Raw genomic sequence first — 7,055 nt, forward strand, 5'->3', positions numbered from 1 at the left:
GTGGATCTTGGACAGTGAGCTTGGGCCATGCACCAGCTAAGAGACTTCTCTCCCCACTGGCCTTGTATCTGCTGTCCCTTAATGTTTATGATCCCAGTTCATTTGTAAAATCAGAGAAATGAGCTTCATAATTAGAGGCAAAGAAGGAGCTTATGACTGAGTCATTCCACCTTATCCCGCCCCTCCATTCCACTGTGAACCTTAGATGTTCACAACCCACCTATTACAACCCGAGGTCTCTCCTCAACGGACACTCGTATAGTAGTGTCACTTCCTCCGAGGAATAGTTTGAATAGGAAGCTTAATAACACAACATTGGGATGTTCTGCATCGTGTGTCCCTCCGTCTGCTCATGCTACCTTCCTGGAACACGGCTCTCCATCTCACCACCACCCAGTAAGCCGCACTAGACCTCCTCTCTCCCGTCCCTGGGCCTCCTCTTCCGTCTTCCCCAGAGGCAGAGAGCAGAGGTTGAATGCACAGTTTGCCAACTAGTATGAGGGAATGAATAAGTAAAAGTCAACGTTATTTTGAAAAACTATATTTTTGGAATATTTGTACTCAAAAGCATTTATTCATTCAACAAATCTTCCTGAACTCCTCTGTGTGTGCCAGCGCTGCTTAAGTTGTAAGCACTGAGGACACAGCTGTGAATAGAATATGTAAGTAATTCGTATTGTTGAAAACTGGGAATGTGTAGAAAAATATTTTTAAAAGATAAAATTTCCACTAACACATAACTGCTATTAATATTTTGGTGCCCTGTCTTTTTCTAGGCATGCATGTCCTTCCTATCTGCTATTTTTGAAAAAAAATTTACAACTCTGGACTTATATATAGTGCATTAAAATTGTTTTTTCTTAAAAAAATAAATCATACCAGATGCTCGGAATTTGTCGAATGAATTAATTATAGAAATAAAGTATCGTGAAGCAAAAACTTAAAAATGAAAGCCACCAATAATGCCACTACTAAAAAGATAACATCACTATCAATAGTTTGGGTTGTTCAATATGGTTTTGAATAATCAGCACATTTTTACAACATTGGTCCCCAATAAATGATTTCTTTTTTAAATGAAAGCATTATCTTTGTTTCTAAAAAAGCAACATGCCGTTGTAGATTTTTTGCAAAATACTGAAACCGACAAAGGGAAAAACTAAAAGTCATTCATAGTCCCACAGCCCAGATACTTCTGCTTTGAACATTTTCCAATCATCAGGAAGCAAGAATGCCTGTTGCCTTCCAGGGTCCTTCTAGCTGGACTAAGAATCAAATTGATATGAGACAGGTTAATAAGAGAAAATCAAATTTAAGAGCGTACGTACGGGGAATCCACATACACGTGGAAATTCCAAGGACAGGCAAAATGAGGTATATATATCTGAACTATGGAGAAGGGGAGAGGGGTCTGGAACTTCAGAGGAAAGGAATGTACTTTGCTGGGTGATAAGGAGAGATGATAATTAGATGATAGTTAGATGATCGATGTTTGCCCTGCCACCCAGGTGGGTCACTCAGATAAAATTTATCTCTGTTAATAATGCTTACTCTGGGAAAGACCAATTTAGGCTCTTCCATGTAGTTAAGGAAGGGGCAGAAGTTTCTCTTGAGACTGTAGGGGCTTAACTGCCCTCAGCTCAGAATGATCTTCATGCCAAAGAGGCCCATCATGGGGTTAGCATGCCCTTAGTCCCTACGCAATCTTTTGGGAAATTTTTCCCAATCCTTTCTCTGACCAGTACACCAGGCTAGTTAAGAGCCTGGGAAAGTTACTTAACCTCTCTGAGCCTCAGATTCCTCATCTATGAAACAAAACTAGCAACACCCACTTTGTAAGGTTGGTATGAAATTTAAATGAGATAAAACATTCGAACTACTCCCCCCCTCGCCGTATCTGACACATAATCAATGCTCACTATGAGAACTCGTACTATTTTGCAGAATATTTCTGCATAATTGGTTGTACTTTATACATTCATTTTTATCCTTTTTTAAACTTAACATCGTGTCATTTAATTTTAGGTTTTGAGACAATTTCAAATTTTCGGAAAAAGTTGCAAGTAAGGTACAAAGCCCATGTGGGCTCTGAAAATGCCATGCTGGGCTGAGTGCATCTAACAACCTGCACTCAGCCTACTTCGATTCAGACGCCGAGCAGTGCCAACCCTCTGCAGGAATGCCTCGTTTGTCTTGCTTGGGCCCAACACCCTGCACCAAGACTCCCTCACATGTAGATGTCCTCCTCACCCCAATTTTATGCTGTCTTTTAAGTTTTTAAGATTTTTTAAAAATGTTTATTCATTTTTGAGAGAGACGGAGCATGAGCAGGGGAGGGTCAGAGAGAGGGAGACACAGAATCTGAAGCAGGGTCCAGCAGTGTTCTTTAAATTCTTTAAAGATTTGAGGGTGCCTGGGTGGCTTGGTTGAGTGTCCGACTCCAGCTCAGGTCATGATCTCACAGCTTGTGAGTTTGAGCCCCACCTGGGGCTGGCTGCTATCAGTGTGGAGCCCGCTTCAGATCTTCTATTGCCCTCTCTTTTCTGCCCCTCCCCTCTCATGCTTTCTCTCTCCCAAAAATAAACACTAAAAAAATTATTTAAAGATTTGTATTATCTCTCCATATATCAGTTTTCCCTCACGCTAGAGAAGTCTCTATGTATTATTGATGGTCCATCAAACAATGTTTTCATTTCAACAACGATCTAAAAACTCTTCAATAATAAAATATAAGCTTATTTGGTTCAACTGGGATGTTTATTTTATAGCCACATACTCTCAGTGTCTGTGCTTTATGTTTAAAATTGGGTTGGCACCGCGTGATCATTAGTGTGTCAATATTCAACTTTAAATGTGGTGGTGATCTTTAGATGGGCGTTCACGGCATCAAAATTACAAAAACCGTTTTGCTTTCCGTTTGATAAAAATCATACTGAGTTATCCTACCGATCAGAAAGCTAAAGTTGCTCTTTTTCAGTAACAAGATGCAATTAAGTTTAGTCTCTTAATGTATTTAATAAATTAACTTTGCTTTTCCATCATGAAAATAACCGGGCTACTTTAATTGTCACAGGCTAATGAGAAAAGAAATGGGCTGACTGAACACACAGATGATGCGTTCATGCAAAGCAAAGGCCAAAGACCTCGTGGCATCAGCAGAAATGAAGTTTCACAGTTGTTCAAAGAGAGAAATATGGAGAGCAAATTGAGTCATTACAGGTCTCATGGTAGCACGGGTTGGATTCAAAAGAAACGAGGCAAAGCGGTCACTTAGTTCAGATTATAAGCAGATGTGTTGGTTTGAGTCTGTGTGTTTATGGCATACCAGCTTGCAAATATTCTCCATGAAGAACTTTTTTTTTGTTAAGAGTTTCTTTAAGAAAGGTGATCTATCAGTATCACATTTTGGAGAGAACCATTTAAAAGTATTTTTTAATGTTTTATTTATTTATTTTGAGAGAGACAGCGTGAGCAGGGGAGGGTCAGAGAGAGAGGGAGACACAGAATTAGAAGCAGGCTCCAGGCTCTTAGCTAGCTGTCGGCACAGAGCCCGACACGGGGCTCGAACCCACGAACCGTGAGATCATGACCTGAGCCGATGCAGGATGCTTAACTGACTGAGCCACCCAGGCACCCCGAGAGAACCATTTTAAAATCAGTTGGACCAATTAAAATAATCAGCTGATAGTTTCAAATGAGTAACGGGAGGGGCGCCCGGGTGACTCAGCTGGATAAGCGTGGGGCTTCAACTCAGGTCTTGATCTTGCAGTTTGTGGGTTTGAGCCCCATTTCGGGCTCTGTGCTGACAATTCAGAGACCGGAGCCTGCTTCGGATTCTGTGTCTCCCTCTCTCTCTGCCCCACCCCAACTCATACTCTGTCTCTCCCTCTCTTTCTCTCTCTCTCAAAAATAAACATTAAAAAAAAAAAAAGAGTAACCTGATGGTAGGAAAAATTGTGGTGATGACAATGATTGTGAGCCAAAGACTGTCCATCATGTTCCACATCAAATATTTAAGTCAACAACTGAAAGATAAAATGCATAAAAGCATCTCCTTATGCTTTATAATTACATGTATAAATTAAACCTACCATTGGTTAGTTTCAGCAAAATGTTACCCCTTTCATACTAAATTATTGGTTTTTTTATTTGAATGTATCTGGTGATGTCATTTTTATTTAATTTGGAAGCTTAGTTTGCTCTTATGGGTTTTTTTAATTGTAAAAACCACGTAACATAAAATTCACCATCTTGACCATTTTCAAGTGCACAGTTTGGTTATGTTAAGTATATTCACATTGTTGTGCAACAGATCTCTAGAACGTTTTCATTTTGTGTTTTTATAGCATTTAGTGAGCTACAAGGATGAAGCATTTATGCCTAATTATATATTGGTACATATTTAAGGAACCGTATAATGAAAATTACTTAAGCGGACATGGGGGAAGTTCCAAGAGAACTTTTTCCTTTGAGGAGAAAAAAAAAAGGTTTGAGAAATGCCAGTCAATATGGTAACTATGTTTCAATTTAAATGTTTGCTTAACCAACCCTCCCCTCTTCTCCTTCCAGGCTAGATAGCTGAGAGTGGGCTGTTCTGGAGGGGACAGTGATACCTCATTTCTTTAAAAAAGCAAAGCCAGGGGAGAGCAGTGGTTTTCCCAACCTGAATTCAAAATTGCCTTTTTAATAATAGGTATAATATGAACACAATACTGCCTTTCAGATTCCTTTTCAAAATAGTTTCAAATCCATTATTCTATTTTCGAGGCCCCCATTGTGAATCTCTAAAGTCAGTTTCCTTTAAAGTCAAACATCATTGCCAGGTTTGATATGTCACACCTTTAATCGTCCTAGCCGCCGCTACTGTGAGTCTTGCTCCTCAGCAACCCGCCAGAGGGAAGAGGGTGGTCTCCAGATGCTGCGATTGTTGTGGGCGTCCACTGTGGTCCAGGCCTCAGTAAGAAAACAAACTAATGCTGATGAGCTCCTCTGGAAAACTAGATACAAGTGTTTTTAGCTTCAAAGCTCCTATGCTGACCTCTCCTAAAGCTTCATTTTTAAAATGAAAGCTTTTTTTTTTTTTTGTTAGAATGTGCTGTTCTACTTTTTGGAAATAAGAAAATATTCAAAGTCCCTATAAATAATCAGTGGTTATGTGGGAGAAAGCAAGAAAGAAAGGACAAAAAAGGGCAAGAAAGGAACATTTACTGAGTACTTATGACCTGCCAGGCACTATTCTAGAAGATTTGTATCATCCCCCTTACCTATCCGTTAAAAAATTTTTTTAATGTTTATTTTTGAGAGAGAGAGAGAGAGCAGGGGAGGGGGATAGAGAGACGAAGACACAATCCAAAGTAGGCTCCAGGCTCTGAGCTGTCAGCACAGAGCCCGATATTGGGACTTGAACNTAGGATCTGTCCTCTTCTTTTTACAGCTGAAACTCCGAAAGTAACTTGCCTAAGGCCACACAACTTATAAATGAACGGGGACTCAGGTTTGTCTGATTACAAAGCTACTCAGCATGTGCAAGTGAGAAACTTGTTAAAACACTTGTTAAACTTGTTAAAACAGATTCCGCTTGGTCAGTGCTTTCTGCCACATATTTGGCTTGGGATAACTGGACAATGCCAATATTCATTCATGAGGGGAGTTTCCTTGCCCATTCCAGCAAATTATCATTTTCTGCTTTCTCAATCAGTTATTTGTAGATTTAGCTGACAGACTCAGCTTCAGATGTTCCCCACTCCCTACTTAGCAGGGTATAGAAGAAACCCATTTGCTCTCTCCCCGTGGATTCCATCACCGGCCAGGTCTCTGCCTTCCGAGATCATCGGAGGGTGCAGTGTAAAAAGCACCTCCCCACCTTCCCTCTCGCCACAGTGTGGTCTGGCCCTTCTTGCCGGATGGATCTAGGCTGTCTTTAGAGAGGGCTGATTTAGAGATTTAGAGATTTAGAGAAGGCTGATGTATGCCCTGCAGGCTGCATTGTCATTTATTGGTTTAATTACATAACACTCTGCAGTGCTTTTCCATACTTTCCTGTTCTTACATTGTGTCTCCTTTTTTTATGTTTATTTATTTATTTTGAGGGAGAGAGAGAGTGAGAGGAAAAGAATCCCAAGCAGGCTCCACACTCAGTGCAGAGCCCGATGCAGGGCTCAGTCTCGTGAACCATGAGATCATGACCTGAGCCAAAATCAGGAGTTGGATGCTTAACTGATTGAGCCACCCCAGGCGTCCCTTGCATCGTGTCTCCTAATGTTGGATGCCATGCACATAGTGATATGTAGGGATTTTGAATAGTATCATCTCAAAGGTGTATGTGGGGAGGAAGAGTGAACAAGTCTTCTGTTTATTAGGAAAAATATCCAGTCATCTGCTTCTGGGAGGATCTGACCTTGAAACTGCATAAATGTGGGCTCAGTCCTGGGTCCTAGCAAGGGTCACAGAAAAGAGAGTAGCTGCCCTTGCTTAGCCTCTACTGAGTGCTGCCTTGATTCAGCCTTTTCACGTGGCTCGTCCCCTCCTAGGTTTGATATAAGTTTATCCACATCCCTAGATTTGAAATAATTAGAAGGCAAGGACATGGATCATCTTCGTGCCAAAAATAGTACCTTGCACACAGTAGGCATTTAATAACTAATTGTAGACTGGTTGCTGACCTCTAGCTACTGCTTAGTTCCCACCCCTTGACTTTCGAGGATTACCTTTTGAATGACCGGCTCAACAGAAATGGTAGCATGATGGCATCTGAACTTCAGGCTCACACCAGGGTGTCAGGGACTTCTGCCTCACGTGCCTTTTCAACAAACAGCCATATGCTGGTATCCAGAGACCTGGTTTAGAATCTTGAATTTGAAAAACCTGGATGTGGAATGGTGCTGCCCACCCTCCTTCCCATGAGAGTCACCTCACCGCACGGTTTAACGCCTGAACTTTGTGACACTATTTCACTTGGGAAGACTAGTGCATGAAACTTTTTCCTCCACTGACACCAGAGCTTAAATTAGTTTTTCAGCCATTCTTTTTTTTTTTTTTTTTTTTTTTTGGGGTAA

This window comes from Crocuta crocuta, unplaced genomic scaffold (assembly GCF_008692635.1).
Source record: "Crocuta crocuta isolate KB4526 unplaced genomic scaffold, BGI_CrCroc_1.0 scaffold147, whole genome shotgun sequence".
In the NCBI taxonomy this organism is placed as follows: Eukaryota; Metazoa; Chordata; class Mammalia; order Carnivora; family Hyaenidae; genus Crocuta; species Crocuta crocuta.